The sequence below is a fragment of the Oncorhynchus clarkii genome, chromosome 13 (assembly GCF_045791955.1).
Source record: "Oncorhynchus clarkii lewisi isolate Uvic-CL-2024 chromosome 13, UVic_Ocla_1.0, whole genome shotgun sequence".
In the NCBI taxonomy this organism is placed as follows: domain Eukaryota; kingdom Metazoa; phylum Chordata; class Actinopteri; order Salmoniformes; family Salmonidae; genus Oncorhynchus; species Oncorhynchus clarkii.
Window position 1 is genome coordinate 2,472,060 of NC_092159.1, and position 11,803 is coordinate 2,483,862.

The following is an 11,803-nucleotide window of genomic DNA, read 5'->3' on the forward strand; positions in this document are numbered from 1 at the left end:
GATCTCACAGATTACAGTGACATCTCTCCCCATAGGAATACATAGCCTGCACCACAAAATTCAACCTGAAGCCTATATGGGTTATGAATGCCGTATGAACCTGTCTTCGGTACCAGTCCATCAGGCCACTATGAGATCTACCTGTGTCGAATCTAAGCTTCCTGGAGCAACCGGAAGTGGTTAAAATGCCCCTAAAAGTGTTTACCCATACACTGCCTGCAGTTTGATGGACATAGTGCATTCAACCCTGTGTAGATCAGTCAATTCTTAACGTAAAGACTTAAAACTCGGGATTCTGTAAGTGGCTATGTAAATCAAGACATGTGTTTACTTATAGCTTCCTGTGCCAACCGGAAGTGCCTTTAATTGGGTCACACTCTCTGTTTCGAAGGGTTAAAAAAGTCACATCTCTCCAAAACTTCATATGTGTGACTAGGTAACCCTTCTGAACTGTAAATCAGTCATTAATCCCAACAGATGTCAAAGAAAAGCTCCCTCACACACACACAGGAAGGATGGAGTGATAAAGTGCGGTGCTTAAAGACACAGAGAGCAGGAAATGGCATTACCATAATCCCTAGGCCGTACCGAGTTCAGCGAGATATCCCGCTTGACCGTAGCTCGCTCGGTCTAGGCGCAGCGAGCATTAGAATAGTAGGCCCAAAATGAAGCCTGCACCACAATGTCATTTGCTTTTGGGTGACAGTGAGAGAACCGTTAGAGTGAGAAGAAAAATTGCACCACATGAATGTTCCTAAGGTCCTCCCGATCTGAACAAGCCTAACCTTGACCGTGTGGCATTAACCCTTAACAGTAAAACAGTGTTTTTTGATCTCACAGATTACAGTGTCATCTCTCCCCATAGGAATACATTGCCTGCACCCCTAATTTCAACCTGAGGCCTATGTGGGTTATGAATGCCGTATGAACCTGTCTTCGGTACCAGTCCATCAGGCCACTATGAGGTCTACCTGTGTTGATTCTAAGCTTCCTGGACCAACCGGAAGTGGTTAAAATGCCCCTAAAAGTGTTTACCCATACACTGCATGCAGTTTGATAGACATAGTGCATTCAACCCTGTGTAGATCAGTCAATTCTTAACGTAAGGACTTAAAACTCAGGATTCTGTAACAGCATACCCCAATGAGGATATGTGTTGATTTATAACTTCCTGTGCCAACCGGAAGTGCCATAATTGGTGTCTTAGGGGCTGTTTCGAAGGGTTAAAAAAGTCTGATCTTTCCAAAACTTCATATGTGTGATTAGGCAACCCCCATGAACTGTAAATCAGTCATTTTTCCCAAAAAAATTCAAAGGAAAAAAAAATCACACTAAAACACAACTTGGAAGGAGGGACGTATTGGGGTGCGTAGAGACAGACACTGGCTCCAATAGTTAGCTTTGTTGGAGCTAAAAAAGAACCGTCGGACCTAGAGTTCCGAAACTTTAGAAACCTGTTCTAGACCTCCCGTAGATGGTGCGTGGTGAGTTACGTGGCTCTAGAAGGTTCTCGGACCGAGAAACAGCCTCGTACATTTGAAATAACTTCAATTCATTTTTGCATCACGAAAATGACGACATTTAGAAATGTCCCAGAGTCGCAAGACTAGGTGCATTGCAAACGTCTCGGCCCATATAGACAGACCCCAACGTTTCTGTCCAATAGCTCATTCAAGGACCCCGTAGCAAGTCATGGAAAATAGTGGATTTTCAGCACCAATTAGGGTTTTTCTCGGACACCAAATGACCTATCGAGCCGAAACTTGGGATTCGGGGTCGCCTCAGCTAGGCCAACACATAACATAAGAAATGGACCCGCAGCTAGAACGTAACTACGTGTTTTATGGTTTTTTTATGGTTTGAACCGAAGGGGTTGTGAATTTTGGGCCAGCTCTGAAGTATGTAATAGTTGGCTACTAAACGAGTTGGAAAAAGGGGGTTTGGTGTCAGTTTGTATCAGTTTGGTGGTCAGAATGATATCTAATTGACTGATGGACTCTTGTCCACTTGACTCTTGTACATTTGCAATATGATCCTATAGTGAAAAAACATCACCAAAAGCGACATTCTGAAATCAACCCAAACGAGCGATTGAGATGACCCAGAATCACTGCAAAGCCATCCCGAGTTCATCGGGCCAGTCAATTTCACATTCCTGCAAGATTTTTATAGCATGACAAATTCGTGATGGTACCTGCCCTTTAAAACATATTGCAAATGCACAGTGACTTTGAAAAAGTAAGAAACAAAAAAAAATACATCTAAAAAATTTTGAGCATGACAAATTCGTGATGGTACCTGCCCATTGAAACATATTGCAAATGCACAGTGACTTTGAAAAAGTAAGGAAACATAAACAAAAAAAATCCAAAATTTTTATTTTTGGGTGACCAGTTGCACGTGCATTTGCAATATGATTCTATAGTGAAAAAACATATTGCAAATGCACAGTGACTTTGAAAAAGTAAGGAAACATAAACAAAAAAAATCTAAAATTTTTGGGGGGGGATGACCAGTTGCATGTGCATTTGCAATATGATTCTATAGTGAAAAAACATATTGCAAATGCACAGTGACTTTGAAAAAGTAAGGAAAAATAAACAAAAAAAATCTAAATTTTTTTTGGGGGGATGACCAGTTGCACGTGCATTTGCAATATGATTCTATAGTGAAAAAACATATTGCAAATGCACAGTGACTTTGAAAAAGTAAGGAAACATAAACAAAAAAAATCTAAAATTTTTTGGGGGGGATGACCAGTTGCATGTGCATTTGCAATATGATTCTATAGTGAAAAAACATATTGCAAATGCACAGTGACTTTGAAAAAGTAAGGAAACATAAAAAAAATCTAAATTTTTTTGGGGGGGATGACCAGTTGCATGTGCATTTGCAATATGATTCTATAGTGAAAAAACATATTGCAAATGCACAGTGACTTTGAAAAAGTAAGGAAACATAAACAAAAAAAATCTAAAATTTTTTGGGGGGGATGACCAGTTGCATGTGCATTTGCAATATGATTCTATAGTGAAAAAACATATTGCAAATGCACAGTGACTTTGAAAAAGTAAGGAAACATAAAAAAAATCTAATTTTTTTTTGGGGGGATGACCAGTTGCACGTGCATTTGCAATATGATTCTATAGTGAAAAAACATATTGCAAATGCACAGTGACTTTGAAAAAGTAAGGAAAAATAAACAAAAAAAATCTAAAAATTTTTTTGGGGGATGACCAGTTGCACGTGCATTTGCAATATGATTCTATAGTGAAAAAACATATTGCAAATGCACAGTGACTTTGAAAAAGTAAGGAAACATAAACAAAAAAAATCTAAAAATTTTTTGGGGGGATGAACAGTTGCATGTGCATTTGCAATATGATTCTATAGTGAAAAAACATATTGCAAATGCACAGTGACTTTGAAAAAGTAAGAAACAAAAAAAAATACATCTAAAAAATTTTGAGCATGACAAGTTCGTGATGGTACCTGCCCATTGAAACATATTGCAAATGCACAGTGACTTTGAAAAAGTAAGGAAACATAAACAAAAAAAATCCAAAATTTTTATTTTTGGGTGACCAGTTGCACGTGCATTTGCAATATGATTCTATAGTGAAAAAACATATTGCAAATGCACAGTGACTTTGAAAAAGTAAGGAAACATAAAAAAAATCTAAATTTTTTTTGGGGGGATGACCAGTTGCATGTGCATTTGCAATATGATTCTATAGTGAAAAAACATATTGCAAATGCACAGTGACTTTGAAAAAGTAAGGAAACATAAAAAAAATCTAATTTTTTTTGGGGGGGATGACCAGTTGCATGTGCATTTGCAATATGATTCTATAGTGAAAAAACATATTGCAAATGCACAGTGACTTTGAAAAAGTAAGAAACAAAAAAAAATACATCTAAAAAATTTTGAGCATGACAAATTCGTGATGGTACCTGCCCATTGAAACATATTGCAAATGCACAGTGACTTTGAAAAAGTAAGGAAACATAAACAAAAAAAATCCAAAATTTTTATTTTTGGGTGACCAGTTGCACGTGCATTTGCAATATGATTCTATAGTGAAAAAACATATTGCAAATGCACAGTGACTTTGAAAAAGTAAGGAAACATAAAAAAAATCTAAATTTTTTTTGGGGGGATGACCAGTTGCATGTGCATTTGCAATATGATTCTATAGTGAAAAAACATATTGCAAATGCACAGTGACTTTGAAAAAGTAAGGAAACATAAAAAAAATCTAATTTTTTTTGGGGGGGATGACCAGTTGCATGTGCATTTGCAATATGATTCTATAGTGAAAAAACATATTGCAAATGCACAGTGACTTTGAAAAAGTAAGAAACAAAAAAAAATACATCTAAAAAATTTTGAGCATGACAAATTCGTGATGGTACCTGCCCATTGAAACATATTGCAAATGCACAGTGACTTTGAAAAAGTAAGGAAACATAAACAAAAAAACATCAACACATTTTTTGGCTAACCAGTTGCATATTTTAGATCACAAGATGACAAAGGTATAGTTTGAGCAAAGTAAAGCTTGAATTTTGAGCATGACAAATTCGTGATGGTACCTGCCCATTAAAACATATTGCAAATGCACAGTGACTTTGAAAAAGTAAGAAACAAAAAAAAATACATCTAAAATTTTTTGAGCATGACAAATTCGTGACGGTACCTGCCCATTGAAACATATTGCAAATGCACAGTGACTTTGAAAAAGTAAGGAAACATAAACAAAAAAACATCAACACATTTTTTGGGTAACCAGTTGCATATTTTAGATCACAAGATGACAAAGGTATAGTTTGAGCAAAGTAAAGCTTGAATTTTGAGCATGACAAATTCGTGATGGTACCTGCCCATTAAAACATATTGCAAATGCACAGTGACTTTGAAAAAGTAAGAAACAAAAAAAAATACATCTAAAAATTTTTGAGCATGACAAATTCGTGACGGTACCTGCCCATTGAAACATATTGCAAATGCACAGTGACTTTGAAAAAGTAAGGAAACATAAACAAAAAAACATCCAAAACATTTTTGGGTAACTTTGACTTTTGACTTCCTATGAAATCATATTGCAAATAGACAAATCATATTCCTTATGCACAAGTAAAAAAAAAAAAATTATGATAATAACATTTTACAAAAGTATATTCATACACTTCTTACACATGATTAATTGTCTTAAAATCGAAACAATTTCGAAAAACGGTCCAGAAAGCACTTTTTTTAGTTTTTAAAGTTTAAAAAAAAAATCAAATTTTCGACTTTTGACTTCCTATGAAATCATATTCCAAATGGAGAAAACATATGCCTTATGCACAAGTAAAAAAAAAAAAAAAAAATGATAATAAAGTATGACTAAAGTATGTTGATAAAGTTCTTATACATGTGTAATTGACACAAAAATTGAAAGAAATTTGAAAAACGGTCCAGAAAGCACTTTTTTAAGGATGTGTGAAGTTTTTTACCAAATTTTGACATTTTTGACTTTTGACTTTTGACTTCCTATGAAATCATATTCCAAATGGAGAAAACATATGCCTTATGCACAAGTAAAAAAAAATAAAAAATAGGATAATAAAGTATGACTAAAGTATGTTGATAAAGTTCTTATACATGTGTAATTGACATAAAAATTGAAAGAATTTTGAAAAACGGTCCAGAAAGCACTTTTTTAAGGATGTGTGAAGTTTTTTACCAAATTTTGACATTTTTGACTTTTGACTTTTGACTTCCTATGAAATCATATTGCAAATGTACAAAACATATGCCTTATGCGCATGTAATTAAAAAAATAAAAAAATATGATAAAAAAATTGGACAAAAGTATATTCATACAGCTCTTACACATGTGTAATTGACAAAAAAATCGAAAGAATTTCGAAAAAAGGCCCAGAAAGCACTTTTTTAAGGGGTGAAAAGTTTTTGAAAAAAATATCCTTTTTTCAAAAATTTTCTTTTGGATGTTGACTTGGGTTACATTTCCAATATGAAAAACCCCGGTGGAGCGCACTCGCCCCCTGTTGGATTTTTGAGGTGTTACAATTGGCAATTGCCATATGGCATTTGCCATATACTTTACACGAATCAACGCCGCTTTGGGTGGTATTGGACATCGTGTATATGGTTTGTCCAATGCCAATATCTTGCCATTCATTTTTGTACAATTCAGGGGGGTATTCCCTTACTAGGTTTTGGCCTTTCTAGAGAGTTTTTCCTAGCCACCGTGCTTCTACACCTGCATTGCTTGCTGTTTGGGGTTTTAGGCTGGGTTTCTGTACAGCACTTTGAGATATCAGCTAATGTACGAAGGGCTATATAAATAAATTGGATTTGTCTTTTGATTTGTTCCTAGGCCGTCATTGAAAATAAGAATTTGTTCTTAATAACTGACTTGCCTGAAGACATTGTTACCTATTTGTAAAGGAATACCCCCCTGATTTGGACAAAAATGAATGGAAAAATATTGGCATTGGACAAACCATGTACACGATGTCCAATACCACCCAATTTGGCGTTGATTCATGCAAAGTATATTGCAAATGCCATATGGCAATTGCCAATTGTAACACTTCAAAAATCCAATAGGGGGCGTGTGCGTTCCACCGGGGCTTTTCATATTGCAAATGCAACCCAAGTCAACATCCAAAAGCAAAATTTTGAAAAAAGGATTTAAAAAAAAAAAACTTATCACCCCTTAAAAAAGTGATTTCTGGACCTTTTTTCGAAATTCTTTCGATTTTTTTGTCAATTACACATGTGTAAGAACTGTATGAATATACTTTTGTCATCATAATTTTTATTTTTTTAATTACATGCGCATAAGGCATATGTTTTGTCCATTTGCAATATGATTTCATAGGAAGTCAAAAGTCAAAAGTCAAAAATGTCAAAATTTGGTAAAAAACTTCACACATCCTTAAAAAAGTGCTTTCTGGACCGTTTTTCAAAATTCTTTCGATTTTTGTGTCAATAACAAATGTATAAGAACTTTATCAACATACTTTATTCATACTTTATTATCATATTTTTTTTTTTTTTACTTGTGCATAAGGCATTTGTTTTCTCCATTTGGAATATGATTTCATAGGAAGTCAAAAGTCAAAGTCAAAAGTAATGATTTTCCTCCGTGCAACTGGTGATCTGAAATGTGTAACTGGTGACCTGAAATGTGCAACTGGTGATCTAAAATATGCAACTGGTAACCCCCCCCCAAAAAAAAAAAGATTTTTTTTGTTTATGTTTCCTTACTTTTTCAAAGTCACTGTGCATTTGCAATATGTTTTAATGGGCAGGTACCATCACGAATTTGTCATGCTATAAAAATCCTGCAGGAATGTGAAATTGACTGGCCCGATGAACCCGGGATGGCTTTGCAGTGATTCTGGTTCATCTCAATCGCTCGTTAGGGTAGATTTCAGAATGTCGCTTTTGGTGATGGTACCTCACTGTTTAAACATATTGCAAATGTACAAGAGTCAAGTGGACAAGAGTCCATCAGTCAATTAGATATCATTCTGACCACCAAACTGATACAAACTGACACCAAACCCACTTTTTCCAACTCGTTTAGTAGCCAACTATTACATACTTCAGAGCTGGCCCAAAATTCACAACGCCTTCGGTTCAAACCATAAAAAAACCATAAAACACGTAGTTACGTTCTAGCTGCGGGTCCATTTCTTATGTTATGTGTTGGCCTAGCTGAGGCGACCCCGAATCCCAAGTTTCGGCTCGATAGGTCATTTGGTGTCCGAGAAAAACCCTAATTGGTGCTGAAAATCCACTTATTTCCATGCCTTGCTACGGGGTCCTTGAACGAGCTATCGGACAGAAACGTTGGGGTCCGTCTCTATGGGCCGAGCCGGTTTCAACGCACCTAGCCTTGCGTCTCTGAGACTTTTCTAAACGTCGTCATTTTCGTGATGCAAAAATGAATTGAAAGTATTGCAAATGTACGAGGCTGTTTCTCGGTCCGAGAACCGTCTAGAGCCACGTAACTCACCACGCACCATCGACAGGAGGTCTAGAACAGGTTTCTAAAGTTTCGGAACTCTAGGTCTGACCGTTCTTTTTTAGCTCGAACAAAGCTAACTATTGCAGCCACTGTCTGTCTCTACGCACCCCAATACGTCCCTCCTTCCAAGTTGTGTTTTAGTGTGATTTTTTTTTCCTTGGATTTTTTGGGGGAAAAATGACTGATTTACAGTTCATGGGGGTTGCCTAATCACATATATGAATTTTTGGACAGATCTGACTTTTTGAACCTCTTACTTCTACCCCCTCCTTTTTCGAACATTCTGTTAAAAATCGCGCAACTTTTCAGCGTCCTGCTACTCATGCCAGGAATATAGTATATGCATATGATTAGTATGTGTGGATAGAAAACACTCTGAAGTTTATAAAACTGGTTAAATCACGGCTGTGACTATAACAGATCGTGTGTTTCATTGAAAAACGCAAGAAAAACTGCTCTCTGAAAGCTAAAAATAATTTCCATAAGTCACTTCCACCAGTTGTTAAAAGAGAACAGAATTTAATATCGATCTGCCTGAAATTCATACAAATTCCGCACGATGGCGCCATTGTCCCCATTTTCAATTGAATTAATTGTTGGAAAATCCATCTATCTGACCTCCATTTTCCCAGTCTTCACCCGGATGTAGTTGAAGAAGATATTAGAAGCCATTGTTTTGCAAGTGAAGACCTATTGAAAAGACATCGCCCTGTAATCATTTTGATAGATTATAAACGTTTACTAATACCTAAAGTTGGATTACAAAAGGATTTCGAAGTGTTTTGTGAAAGTTTATCGTCGACTTTTTTAATTTTAAAAAATTACGCAGCGTTTAAAAACGATGATTTTTTCTGAATGACACAGCTTCCATACAAAGCTATTTTGGGTATATATGGACCGATTTAAACGAAAAAAAGACCCAATAGTGATGTTTATGGGGCATATAGGAGTGCCAAGAAAGAAGCTCGTCAAAGGTAATGAATGTTTTATATTTTATTTCTGCGTTTTGGGTAGCGCCGGCTACCGCAAAATCTGTTGTTTACGTGTCGTGCTGGCATTTTGGGGGGTGCATGCTATCAGATAATAGCTTCTGATGCTTTCGCCGAAAAGCATTTTAAAAATCTGACTTGCTGGCTAGGTTCACAACGAGTGTAGCTTTAATTCAATACCCTGCTTGTGAATTTTGATCAAAGATTGAGTTTTAACGAGTACATTTAGCATTTAGCGTAGCGCATTTGCATTTCCAGGGGCATACTTGAGACGTCTGCGTCTCAAGTATGGTCAAGAAGTTAAACATATTGCAAATGCACAAAAGTCAACTAGCAAGTCAGTGTCCATCAGTCAATTAGATGTCATTATGACACCAAACCCACTTTTTCCTACTCATTTAGAAGCCAACTATCATATATGTCAGAGCAGTCCCATAATTCACAGCGCCTCTACTTTAAAACATAATAAAAAGGTAAAACACATAGTTACGTTCTAGCTGCGGGTCCAGTTCGGACATTATGTGAAGTCCTATGTGAGGCGACCCCGAATCCCGAGTTTCGGCTCGATAGGTCATTTGGTGTCCGAGAAAAACCCTATTTGGTGCTGAAAATCCACTTATTTCCATGCCTTGCTACGGGGTCCTTGAACGAGCTATCGGACAGAAACGTTGGGGTCCGTCTCTATGGGCCGAGACGGTTTCAATGCACCTAGCCTTGCGTCTCTGAGACTTTTCTAAACGTCGTCATTTTTGTAATGGTCAAAATGAATTGAAGATATTGCAAATGTACGAGGCCGTTTCTCGGTCCGAGAACCGTCTAGAGCCACGTAACTCACCACGCACCATCGACCGGAGGTCTAGAACAGGTTTCTAAAGTTTCGGAACTCTAGGTCTGACCGTTCTTTTTTAGCTCCAACAAAGCTAACTATTGCAGCCACTGTCTGTCTCTACGCACCCCAATACGTCCCTCCATCCAAGTTGTGTTTTAGTGCGATTTTTTTTCCTTTGATTTTTTTGGGGAAAAATGACTGATTTACAGTTCATGGGGGTTGCCTAATCACATATATGAAGTTTTGGACATATCTGACTTTTTTAACCCTTCGAAACAGCCCCTGAGACACCAATTATGGCACTTCCGGTTGGCACAGGAAGCTATAAGTCACCACATATCCTCATTGGGGTATGCTTTTACAGAATCCTGAGTTTTAAGTCTTTACGTTAAGAATTGACTGATTTACACAGGCCTGGATGCACTATGTCTGTCAAACTGCAGGCTTCAACTTCATTTTGGGCCTACTATTCTAATGGTCGCTGCGCCTAGACCGAGCGAGCTACGGTCAAGCGGGATATCTCGTTGAACTCGGCACGGCCTAGGGATTATGGTAATGCATTGCATTGCCTGCTCTCTGTGTCTTTAAGCACCGCACTTTGTCACTCCATCCTTGCTGTGTGTGTGTGTGTGAGAGCTTTTCTTTGACATCTGTTGGGAGAAATGACGGACTTACAGTTTATGGGGGTTGCCTAATCACACATATGAAGTTTTGAAAAGATCTGACTTTTTAACCCTTGGAAACAGCCACTATGACACCATTTAAGGCACTTCTGGTTGGCACAGGAAGCTATAAATAAACTCATATCCTGATTGGGGTATGCCTTTACATAATCCTGAGTTTTAAGTCTTTACGTTAAGAACTGAGTTATTGTGTTATTTCAGAAAATCATAGAAAATCACAGAAATGTAGCAGAGCTCCGCAGCACACTTTAAAAAGATTCGTATGAACACCCTGCAACTGGATCTGTAACCGTTGAAAAAAACGCCTATTTGTGACCATCACCAATTTGTCATTGTTCCGTTTCTCTTAAATTACGATAGATAAATGGCTGGTTCTTTTTTTATTGACACCGGAGGCTCCTTGACTTTGACCTGAAGTGGAAAAATAATTTCTCTATTTCCATTTTGGACCTTTAATCCCAGAAAAATGGCCATAACTCAAAAACCGTTGAGGCCTAGACGCCATCCCGTTCGGGGCCAACTGCCCATTATGCCAAACCTACGCTCACCAAGTTTCGGCTTCGAAATATTTTCCGTTTTTGAGATAAGGCCCCGTCGTGACTCGTGATGTTTTGCCAAATTGCCATATGATTCCGTATGCCATCTGGTGGGAATTTCCGGGATGGCGGAAAAACAGTCCAAAACTTGTTTATTTTATTAAACGGAAACCGAACGTCCGACAAAGTTCATTCGATGACTTCCCGGTAGGTCCGGCCCTACCGCACGGCCCGACGCCGACCGCAAATTTTACAAACGATTTCGGACGTCTAGTAAGGGACCGTACATTTGCAATATGGACTTTTTCACTAATCATACACGAAATGCCGAAATGTTCCCTTAATGTATGTTAATAAAGCCAGTTTGTTATTTAGAATGATTTATTTCTGTTTTTAGAGGGAAAGAAACCAAAAGCCTGCCGCCACCTCCCAGTTACGGTTGGCAACCAGCATCTATGGCAAGCAGTTTGCACTGTGATGCAGTGTCTTAGACTGCTGTGCAACTCAGGTGCAATGTGACTGGTTGATACAGGCTACAGTAAGAGCATTTCCACCCTACTTGAAGTCCAAGTTTCTCTTGGAATAAAAACCTTAGTTTAACAACAGCTTCAGTAAGTAATACCGAAGTCGTGCACAATTATCATTTTCTATGTAGGTTTATGTTGCGCGTTCATTACTTTTAAATCAAATCAAATTTTATTTGTCACATACACATGGT